A 12,641-nucleotide genomic window follows, 5' to 3' on the forward strand; every position below is an offset into this window, starting at 1 on the left:
CACGGTGGATGCCCTAGAAGACCATGAGATCACTTGGGATGAAGAAATTGAGCAGCTCAGACAGGAACTAATTTGCCTCATGAATCAACAGATAGACTTTAATGCCCATGTGGAGGACGCGAAAACAGATCAAGGTGGAACAATATCAGAATCAGGAATGCCCCAACAGCTGCAGAGGCAGGGAATGTGGAGGAATACGTTGCGGAGCTCTTTGCACAGATCTTGGGGGATACACATGCCTTCGACATTAGATTAGACAGACTTCACCGGGTAACCCCCAACAAATGCAGCGCACCTACCCCCCTAGACTTTATGGCGTATGTTCATAGCTTCCCTCTGAAGGAGCGCATTACTTGTAAAGCCAGAGGTACCAACACGGTACACTTTCGTGGCCATCCACTTCAACTCTTCCAGGACCTCTCAGCGATCACACTGCAGAAGCGGAGGGAATTTCGCCCACTGACTGCCTACCTCTGAGAACACAATACCTCATATTCATGGGGGTCACCATTTCCTTCTGATCTTTAACTGGGAAGAGGAAATCCCACCAACTGTGCTCCATCAAAGCAGCATGCGACCTTCCTCAGATTGGACCACCAGAGGGGTCTCCTGGGAACAAGGCGAGATCAGGAACCAGGCCCAGTTGACGATCCCAATGAGATCTCAGGGCAGAGGCCTCGCAGAGACAGACTCAGCCATCATGGCACAAGACAGAAAGGCAGTATTGGATAGCGTAGCTGGAGACCTGACCCAAGGAAAAACAGACTGAGAGACTGAGGTTAAATCTTAATCATGGGTACAAGACTGACGACATCCGTGGCCGAGAAGGGGAAGCGACCCCTCATGATCACAAATGGCTAACATGAACTCCACATTTTGGCGAGGACCGAGCTGGAAGTCCCATCCCTTCCAAATACTTTCCTTTGTTTTTTGTTCAAATGTTAATTTTAGACAGATATCAAATTGGCAGTGACACTGGTGCACTTCTTGTTAGGGGAAAGGTTTTGATCCTGGCTCCTGAGCATCTATGGATCCCCAGTAGCCGCGGTACAGTTATAGTTCTGAGAGATTCCCAATCGTCAGGGCACCTGGAAGGGCTATCCTCTCTCACCAATCCTCTAAGCTCTATACATCGAACCCTTTGTGCAGCGAGTGAGAAATGATCCCGGGATCAAGTCTTCTTGGCGGGGAGGCACACCAAATAAGCCTGTACGCAGATAACATGATGAACAAGTTAGAGGACCCTCATGAGAGCCTACCCCACTTCCTAAAAGAGATGGAGGAATTTGGGGGGATATCCGGGTTCCGCATGAACATTCATAAGTCAGAGGGCCTCAACATCTCAGTGCCTTCTGCTACTGTTGAGATTTTTGAACAATCCTAGACAATTGGCTGGGCGGCTGAATCCCTTCCATATATGAGGGTTCAGCTATGTCTGACTCTGGAGTGCACAAATGCTGTCAACTATTGATAACTGTTGAAGCACGTATGCACTGAGCTAGAGTAATGGCGGCACTACCAACTCTCTCTGTTAGACCGTTCCACACCTATAAGGCCGACACCAGAAAATGCCACTTAAAAAAGGGTCATAGACCTGGGATGTGTCTGGCTGAAGATTGAGATTTGCAGCAAGACTGTCAACCAGCAGTAGGTGGGTGCACCTTCAGTTGATCCAGGGCAAGGGTGGATGCCCTCCCCCACGAGTGCAAATGATAAATCAAACCATGGACAGTTAAACACATTAGCCACTGACACACTTGACTACCCTAATCAGGTGAATTTGGATCTTCCACTTGAGTGATGCCCTTATGTGGCAATTCTAACAAATGCCCCTAAACTTGCGGATTACAATAAAGAAACCATAAGCCAACTGAAAAATAAAGTGTGCCATTGGCTATCTCACAACTCTGATTTCACAAATTCCAGTCATCATGATGTTTCGTTTGTCAGAAGAGTGGGATGGATTGGCCCACAACGCAAATCTATACATGGGGATTGCATAGTGATTAACTGTAGATCCACGGCTTTAGCAGAAATATTGATAAAAAATGGGGAAAGACCACGTGGGTGGTACTGATCAGGGGCTTTTTTATATCCACCTTAAGTTCTCAAGTGCACCAACCATATCCAATGCCAATAGATATCAAGCACTGACTGAGCTACATAATCCAGAATGACTTAAGCCGGGTAAATGCTGAATCTGTGGTAATTCCTGTCATAGACTTAATTGGTCTACTTTGGGCGGACCCCATGTATAACACTACGATAGAAAGTAAGACCCCCGCATGCCCAACTTGTGCCTGACCAAGCCTTAGGTACATAACCAAACAGCAGGATACTCATTTTTAGGGAACTGTAAATGATGATCAACAAGTTAAAATTATCTTGTGGAATGCCGCTGGGTTAAGGTGCAAATTAACTGACCTAGAGTGGTGGATAGCAGCCACATATACATGTTCCAAAAACTTGGGCACCCAAGCAAGTCCATGGGGTGGGGTATAATACATTTAGTGTTGCAGCCAGACCATCACCCGCTGGTATACCCGCTGGAGACTTATTCATTTGGATTAAGGCTAGCTTGGCATGCAAAGTAAATAGTCTTGAAATAGGCTCACAGGCCATATTGGGAATAAATCTGGTACCCCTTAAAGAAAATTATAATATCAGAATAATTAATTTATATAATCATTTTAGTAGCCAACACTAGGTCTCAGACACAATACCAGTTTCCTGGATAGCTCAAAAAAAGAGTACTATCTTGTAGTGGCTGGGGATTTTAACACAGCATATAAACCCATAGAATTTGTCCAGGAAAAAGAGCATGAGAAATAGTTAGATAGAGGAATTAAAAGATTACAGATATCACCCATTTAAAGAAGAACAAAGGCTGGTCAACAAGTCTTGTCCTTTACACTAACTAATGGGGTGCGCACTTGTAGTGGGCGGACACCCTCAGATCCAGAAGCTGATATTACCTTTAAAAGTGGAAATGCCAAGACTAGGATTGATTTTATTATGGTGGACTTGGACCTTTGGCCTAAAGTTTATGATATGGTTGTTTTAAATCGCCAGGATAGTGACCACAACGGACTGATCCTATTGTTAAGACCAATAATAAAAGGAGAATTAAATAGACATAAGTAGCCGCTGATGAGAAGTCATTTTCAGACACAATACCAGTTTCCTGGATAGCTAAAAAAAAGAGTACCATTTTATAGTGGCTGGGCATTTTAATACAGCATATAAACCCATTGACTTTGTCCATGAAATAGTGCAGGGGGAGTAGTTAGCTAGAAGAATTAAAAGATTACAGATATCACCCATTTAAAGAAGAACAACGGTTGGTCAACAAGTCTTGGCCTTTACACCAACTCATGGGGTGCGCACTTGTAATGGGCGGACACCCTCAGATCCAGAAGCTGATATTACCTTTAAAAGTGGAAATGCCAAGACTAGGATTGATTTTATTATGGTGGACTTGGACCTTTGGCCTAAAGTTTATGATATGTTTGTTTTAAATCGCCAGGATAGTGACCACAACGGACTGATCCTGTGGTTGGCTGGTATCCCAATCTTGCCCTCCCTGACCAACCCGGAACCGGCTCCTATGGTTAAGACCAATAATAAAAGGAGAATTAAATGGACCTAAGTAGCCACTGATGAGATGTCATTTTCTGGCATTTATACCGACGTGGCTGAAACTCTGACTGCTTTTGGGAAATTCTAATTTAAATGATGGAATCATCATGATTAGCTTCTCCTGTTTATTAAATAGATTAAAGTGCCACTTCAACAGTTAGTGTAAAATCAATAAAAATAGGCAAAATGTTGCACCTTGGTATGATGAGGAAGGTATGCAAGCTAGAATAGAGTTAATTGCAGCTGTAAAGAAGAGAATTAGGAGCACAATAATAGAGAGAATAAAAATCTATAGGAAGACGCAGGACGAGGCAAAAAGGAACTGGGAGGTGAAGAACTGGTGTACCCTAGTGGAGGCTTCCAGACTGAAGGACTGACAGTTAATTTGGCATTGACTCTCTATGATTTGTATTGTACTTTATTGTTCAATTAATTAAAATCGTTACAATATGCCAATATGCTATCATTACAATCTACTATAAAGAAGAAAAGAGAAGAGGTTAAAACTCACAGGGTTTACTAAAAAACTAAACAGAAAATTAAAACCTTAAAAGATGTTATCCGAGCTGGAACTAAAGTGCTGGTGTGCGAACTTTGGGAAATGTTTACTCATAGTCACTCTTGTTTAATGACAGACTGATTACTTCTTGTGTCTTTAATGTTTTGTTTCAGTGTGGCCCGAATTGCATCAGTGAATTTCCCTAGTCGGGCCATGGTTTGCACTGTGTTAGCAGAGAAGCACAAGTCTAACGCTTCTCTGCATTGACCAAGACCATGAGACCAGCAAATTGGAAGTACCAGGCAGTGCCGCTCACTGGCTAGCTTTGTGCAGCAACACAACAGATGGAACCTAGATTCTTGATAGTAATTGCAGAGACAAGAGGTGGCTCAGTTGTCTTGCCGGGCCCAGGAAGGAATAAAGTCCACGATAGGCAGTGCAAGAAGTCTCATATAGGTGATTCTATTACGGGCCAGAACTGACAGAGCTTGCTCCAAGTACGACTGCGGTTTTCCCGGGATATAAAAGGCATCCAGTGTGAAAAGGTTGGGTTAGTGGTGTAGACTTTCCACGTCCCTTTCAAAGGATATTCTCTTGACCTGTGTGTTCACCGTCTTTTCCCAGGCTGTTACCGGGATATCCTGATTGTGCAGATTATGGGCTTCTATTTTGAGTAGACTTATAGCTTGCCATGGAGAGCCTCCCTCTTCAAAGATTGTTTTAATTTGGGCTTTCAGTGAGGATGCAGGGGCACGCAGCGTGCTAATATAGTATGTTAATGTGTCCCCTGAGCACGTAATATCCAGAAGAGTGAGTCTCAGCTCCAGCCTTACTCTGGCTCTCCTGGCCTGACGTGGGAGAGCCAGAACCTTCTTATAGGCAGAGATTTGGAGGTTCATGAGGAGCTTGTTGTAGGCACCAGGAAAGACCAGGTAACCATAGTTAAAAAATGGAACAAGTTTTGCTATCAGAACTTTCGGAATAGGTTCGGCTGTCGGACTGTGAAGCCACTGATTTAAATGTCTCAGACTGTAAATAATGCCGGCCCCCTTACTTCTTAAATGTTTCAGATGGACTGTTGGTTTTGCCCCTTCCGATAGCCTGATGCCCAAGTAGTTATAGCTTGTACATGTTTTAAGTTGCAGTCCGCCTAGGCGCCATTGTGCTGTTTTTTTTCGGTGATATTTCCCACAGATGAGTATCCTGGTCTTCTCCTGATTCGCCAGAAGGTTGTTCTTTTGATTATACCTATGTAGGGCATTTAGGGCTTTCTGTAGGCCTGTCCGCATATGATCAATTATTACAATGTCATCAGCATACTGACGGATTTGGATCCGTACTTTCCACAGGCTTGGTATTAATAAACTTGGCATTTACTCTCTTGGTTAAAGAAGTGGACTTTTACATACAGCCCCATGTCTGGGAAGATCACTTTCAGAAGTTATATTCTGAAGATGACTGGGAGCGTGAGTCTGAGAATGCACTGGTAGGGGGGTTGCCCCTAAGGCCCAGTAGTAGGGGACATAGTCAGTTTCACCCTAGATGAAAATGTGGCTGTAATTAGCACACTACAGTCTGGGAAAGCACTGGGGCTGGATACAATACCGGGAGATTTATATCGCTCTGAGCCAAATATATGGGGCCTGTTACTCCACTTAGTCTTCAATACCATAACACGGGGCGGGGACATCCCTGAGACCTGGAAGGATGCAGAAATTATCCCCATATTTAAGAAAGGGGACACAGGTGATCCCTCAAACTATAGGCCTATTAGCCTTATAGATGTTACACAGAAAGGTTTTAGTAAAATGATACTGACATATCTTCAATGTTCGATAGAGAAAAACGGTATACTCTTTCATCTGCAGGCGTGCTTTAGGGCTTCTACAAGCAGTCTGGATCAGGTGTTCTGCTTCCTTATGCTTATTTAGAAGGAAGTTATGATCAAGAAGGGACACCTGTACGTTGTGTTTGTTGATCTTAGATCAGCATTCGACTCTATTATTCGTTCCAAGTTATGGGCTGCTCTTAGGGATCTTGGGCTGCCTGGTGGCCTGCTTTAACTTCTGGTCCAACTGCACCAACCAATACTATAATTGTCTCAAAAGGGGTGCGACAGGGGTGTGTTTTGCCCCCAACCCTTTGTACCCTATATATGAATGGGCTTATCAACAAATCACATGGCTGTGGAGGTGATCCCCTAAACTAGCCGGCAAACTCATAACCACTCTCTTATTTGCGGATGACACGCTGCTTATTTCAAAAACCCCAATGGGCTTTCAGCATGTGAGGATTGGGCCTTGAAATTAATTATTTTAAATCAAAGTTCATGGCTTTTAATCCTCATTAATCTTTCAACGGGAAGCTGATGCTGGGCCCAAACTACTTAGATCAGGTGTAGGTTTTTAACAATTTCGGAGTTAGACTTACTGGCAACCTGGCATGGTCATTCCAGGCACAAAGGAGCACTCTCACACTGCAGCCTTTTGAGAGACGCTAACACCTATCAGCTTTCCCCCCAGTTCCCCCTACAGTATAGATGTGAAGGACATCTAACCTGAGCTTCAATTGGAATTCCATAGAGCATATTATCAAGCCCGTTATCGCTGTTTTAGCTGCGATAATTTTATCGCCTGTCTTGATAATATGCCCCTTAGTTTCCAAATGTGCTGCTTCAATCCACTCCTAAATCAGAGGGATATGGACTGGTGCATGGGGACTGAAAAGACACTATATGAATCCAGAGGATGCCCTAAGAAGGGGTTACAGATTTACGAGAAATGGAATGGTTATAGTGGAGGAATCTGTGAGCCCTGCAGATGCAGCTGGAGATGGACCCAGGGTAACTCACGATGAAAAAGGCCGAACATGGAATTGCTAAAGAGTGTGAATGATTTGGGGCTTGTATTACACTGTAGCGATAAGACTGTATCCCTGAACATTAATGTTTGTATAGTGATTAAAATGTGTAAACCTGTCATCAATAAAAAGATTTACAACAGCAAAAAAATACACTCCTTAATCTGCTTTTAAATCAGTTGACTCAACTAGCCACAGTGCCTAGTGGTTGGAAACAATCTAAGCTGATTCCACTTCTAAAGAAACCACTGGCCAACGAATTCATTCTTGCCAACTATCGCCCTATCTCTCTGCTTCCTCCCTTCACCAAGATATCAGAGAAGCTTATCAACAGACATCGCTCTGCCTTTTTAGAGCAGAATATGCTACTCCACCCTTCTCAGCTGGGCTTCCATCTGGGCTTCATCAGCAAGAGTACGTTGTTGGAGGTGGCAGACACAATCAGGCTAGTGGTGAATCAGGGAAGCAGGTTCCACTGGTTCTTTCAGATCTATCCACAGCTTTTGATACGGTCTTGCATTTCACTCGCTTGCAGCATCTTGGTACAATAGGCACTGGTGGTCCAGCCTCGGAGGGCCTGCATTCCTTCTTTACAGAGATATCTCAAGCTGTTTCACCTCAGAACTCAAGTCATTAGGTTCTGGAGTTCCCAGGGGTCTACAATGAGCCCCACACTAATCAATGAGTATAGGACCCTACTTAGTGACTCTTCTAGAAATGTTTGGTGTACAAATTGTTTTCCAAGCTGATGATACACAACTTCTCCTCACTTTAGTACAGTAAACCCCCAATGCTCTGAGTAATTTTAAGTCATGTATGACCGCCATATTCCAATAGATGCATGACAGCCGCCTCCACTGTAACACCAGCAAGACATAAATACTGTTCTTTGGGTCTCCCTCCCCATCTGAGACAATGGTCCTTGGATATAGGATATCCCCCTTCTATCCTCCAAGTCATTGCAGCGAGTAATCTGGGGGTGAATTTTGTTAACACAGCATCTTTTGCTCCTCAGTTGCCTGATAAAAATGTGAGAAATCATTCTGTGTCTGCTTCTCCACGCACAGCAAAAAACAGTGATCCAGGCTTGGATCCCCTCTAGGTTCTACTAGGCCAACTCACTCTATTGGGGGCTGCGTGCCTACCTCCTGAGGAGACTACAACTAGTGCAGAATGCTGGCGCTCAATCTTGCTGCTTCTCCCCTGGAGAGCTCACATCCTGCCAGCACTAAAACACCTGCACTCTCTGCCTGTTAAAGAAAGTGTCAGGTTCAAAGGTCTAGTTCTAACTCAAAGAGCTTTTTATCACAAAGGCCCTCCTTACCTATCCAACAGATTTATTCTTTATCCACCGGTTAGGTCACTTCATTGCTCCAATTGCTTGCTGGTGGTCATCTCTTGATTTAAAAGGAAAAATGGGGCAGTAGCTCGTATTTTTATTTTGCTGCCAAGGAGTGGAATGCTCTTCCAGTACAACTCATTACCACTGGGACATATTGTTCTTCAAGAAACATTTCAAGACATTGCTGTTTGGGTCAGCCTTTTAGTTGTTTTTTTTGTTATTTCATTTGTTCGGATAGATTTTACTGTTAGTGCTAGAACACTCTTTCAGTAGCTGTTGCGCTGTATAAATCCTCAAATAATAATAATACATACAAGCAGCTCTTTTATGTCAAACACAATGTAAGTGAAACACATTTACTTGTGGCCGATTATGCGCCCGATTCATAAAAACTATCAGACAAAAGCCTAACTTTATAACTTCTGGTTTTCACAGAGGTCGTTTATGAGTCGCATCTTTACATCCGCAGTCCGGCCGGATGTGGTGTAATCAATGAGCCAGAATGTAATTTTTACAAAAAGGAACATTAGGAACTTGAGTAAAAAGGTAGAAGAGGTCATGAAAATCTGCAGTGCTATACCACACACAGTGTTGGCTGTAGTGTTACACCAAACTTTGGTGTAACAGTACAATCAACACTGAGGGGAGCACAAATTGTGGACTGCATGAACCATGATTCAATGGAGCAAGCGTTTCTGGGATGTGATGTAGAGTCTGGCCACACACTTTTCCCTGCCCGGACTGTCATGACCTCGTCTACCATCATCTCACATTCTTAATATTCCTTTTTGTGATTACACTTCTTCCGGCCCAAGCTGGAGATTCCAGCACAAGCCTGAGAGTACAGCCTGAGCAGGGGAGTATGGATCGAGCCAGAGAGTTCGGCTTGAGCTGGAAATTATGGCCTGACTGCGTACATAAAGATACGACTCACAAGTGACCTCTGTGAACACCAAACGTCGTAAAGTTAGACTTTTGTATCAGATTGCCATTGTGAATCGGGCCATATGTGCTTACATATTGACCATGGTGGGCGCCCAAGGGGAAATTGCAATATTGAAATCCGAAACGCATTGTCTGCGTGAATTCAAATGCGGTTGTATTGTGTGATGGTGTGTGGAGGTTGGCATTGTGTGATGGAAGAGGGAAGAAGAGTGACAATGTAAACGTATCTGGTGATGAAGAAAATGATGGCGCTGAAGAGAACCATTGCAGTTTCCCTTTGAGGAAAACACCCTCCTACTTGATGGATTATGACTTTGGTAATAGTCGGAAGAGAGAGTAAAACAGAGATGTATTCATTACAATGTTAAACCAGAGCTGTATTTATTGCAAACTTGTATTTACAGAGGTGTAGTATGAGTTTGAAATCATTTTCCTGTTTACCTTTTCATTGTATATAGAGTGAATGTTAAAGGATTTACTTGTTTATTTGTCATTTTCATTTTTCCTCTGTTATGCTTTTGTTTTGACTTTTATTTTCTTGCTCAGTTTTGGACAATATAGTGAGGAGTGGATCTTTACTTTCCACTGAGGGAGATGTGTCTGTCTTTCTCTTGGAATATCACTGGCCTGATGAGCCATCCAGAGATGCTCCAAGGGTACAATTGTAACTGGTGGCATTACGAGAGAGTTAGTGGGCAGCCGGTGGGTGAATAAGCAAGAATGCTGTGACTGAGCTGTGTCTGCTGTTGATGGAATAAAGATCTTGCTAAGAGTATTATCGTAATGTATCTACTTCGCTAAAAGGCGAACAAGCTCCATGACCAATGACATTTACATGTGTTGTTCGTTCTGTCTTTGTTTTTACAAAATGGCAGCTGGCAAACTCCATGTCACTCTAAGGCAAGCACAGCCCAAGAGCTTCTAAGATGCTGTGGAAATGCCACATACTGTAAACTGGAACGTGATGCCTCAGTTATTGCCAGGAAAGGGCCGTGTGTGCTGAAGCTGTTCAAAGTAAATATCAACTGAAGGCTCTGTAGAGACCGCTACGGGCCTCGTCTGGAGGGAGGAAGTTGGCGCCACGTCTGTCTGCTTGTGTGATGTAAGCAGTCTCCTCAGGAGATCAAAGGATATGTCAAAATAATGTCCCACAAAATGAAACCTGCAAGAAAATACTGTTTATCCCTTCGTTCTATTATGTATACATCGACACCTGACAATCAATAATCTAAACATTGTTGAGATACAGAAGGTTGGGCACACGAGTGTAACACTTACCTCATTAATGAAAGGTCCAGATGGCATCTAATTATTCACTTTGAGTTCGAGGTGACGTGCACCAGGATGGAGAATGGGAAAATATCTCACTGATAATGGCCTGTGGAGCGTGCATTAATGCTGGGAGATATATGATGGGCTTCTGGGCCCTACACAGCACTGAAGCAGCTCTCCTGGTAGTTACCGAGGAACTTAAAGCTCTACTAGTAATGGAGGCTCTGCCACCATTATTCTAAGCCCCGGCGCTTGATACCGTCAACCACGCCATACTAATAGACAGATTAAGAGAAATAGGTATCCAGGACAAAGCAATGGACTGGCTTATTTCTTTTCCGGAAGATTGGTCTTTCCAAGTGATGGAAAGGAATGTTTCTCAGACCATCTGCCAATTAAATATGGAGTGCCACAGGGCTCTTCGCTCAGCCCACGTTATTTAGTATATACGGAAGACAGCTTGCCTCTATGATGGAGAAGTATGGCATCTCGGGTGGCTCTTATGCTGACGACACCCAGTTGATTGTCTCTCTGTCAAATGGCCCCAACCATGAAAACTAACAACTGGTTCCCTGCCTAAACAAATTGACTCATTGGGTGGCGATCTGTTGCCTAAAATTGAATATAGAGAAGACTGAACTAATGATATTAGGTAACATGGCCATTCCTAGGCCACTGAATAATTGGCCATCTTGCATGGGAACCACACCTGTTCCTAAACGTGTTAAAAAAAAGTAGGTATCTGATTGGATAGCTCCCTTGCAATGAATCAACAGGCAAACAAACTGTCTGGTATCTGCTCCGGGCTCTTAAGAATGCTCAGCAAGATACTGGAGCTCATCCCAGAGCAGCTATGGAAAACCGTCCTGCAGTTCCTTATAGTCTCACAGCTGGACCATGGTAATTCTCTTTACCTCGGCTCTCCAAAGTATGTTGTAAAGAGACTTCAGACTGTGGAGAACATGGCGGCAAGGCTCCTGCTCAAACTCCCTAGCCACGTATTGGTAAGAGAACACCTTAAACAGCTCCATTGGCTGCCAATTGTAGCGAGAGCCAAGTTCATATCTCTATGTGTTGCTCACAGGACAGTAAATAACAAAGGCCCGGAAAAACTCCGAAATTTGATATCTGCTCATGCCCCCACCAGACTACTTAGGTCCACCAATCGACACCTCCTCCACACTATGAAGATAAAGATGGGGAGGAAGATCCTTTGCACACTTGATTCCCGAACTGTGGAACACGCTCCCTCAGGACCTGAGAGCATTGCCAAAAGAACTGGCTTTCAGGAAAAAACTTAAGACCTGGCTGTTTCCCCTAAACCATTAATAGGCTCCGTTCTTACCAGAGCACTCATCATCAGCACGGGAAAGCCCCAGGTCAGTCATGCGCTATACAAATCTCAAAATCAAATCAAAGTGCCTATGCCGGCCGCTTCATAGTGCTTTTTAGATTGACTTTGGAGAGCCGGAAGGTGTTTTGAGGTGGAGAGGTACAAGGGACGGGATGAATAGAATAGGAAAGGGGGTGGGGATAAGTTAAATGAAAAAAACAATAGACCCAGCAGGTGGAAGATGTTAGCAAAAACAGTGACAGGAGGGAGGGGAGAAAAAACAGGGGGTGTTCAGTATAAGATAAATTAGGTGAAAAATAGAAATTGACGTAGCCAGTGTTAACCGCGTCATAGCTTAGAAATAGTACCTGGTTTCCAAGGCAAGCAGCAGATGATCAGCAGAGGAGGAGTAGTCAAAGAAAATTAATGTGTTCTTCGTCTGTGCTCCACACGAAGCAAAGGAAGTGATGCATGGCAAGTGCTGTCCAATGTAAAGACAGCAAAGAAGAGAGACACTGATGCAAATAAATGGTAAGTTGTGGGTGGTTTCCAAGCCCATTATTACATACAAGAGTCTGACAGGTGAAAGCGCTGCACATGCTCTCCCATAGAATTACACACCAACATACATACATCCACTACAACAAAGCAAAACATCCTCATCCACACACCCACTCACCCTTCATGATATGCACACTGTTGGAGCCGGCCTCGTGGCGTGGTCCTGTTCCCCCTCGCCAAGCCGCACGAGG

The sequence above is a fragment of the Triturus cristatus genome, chromosome 3_2 (assembly GCF_964204655.1).
Source record: "Triturus cristatus chromosome 3_2, aTriCri1.1, whole genome shotgun sequence".
NCBI classification, from domain to species: domain Eukaryota; kingdom Metazoa; phylum Chordata; class Amphibia; order Caudata; family Salamandridae; genus Triturus; species Triturus cristatus.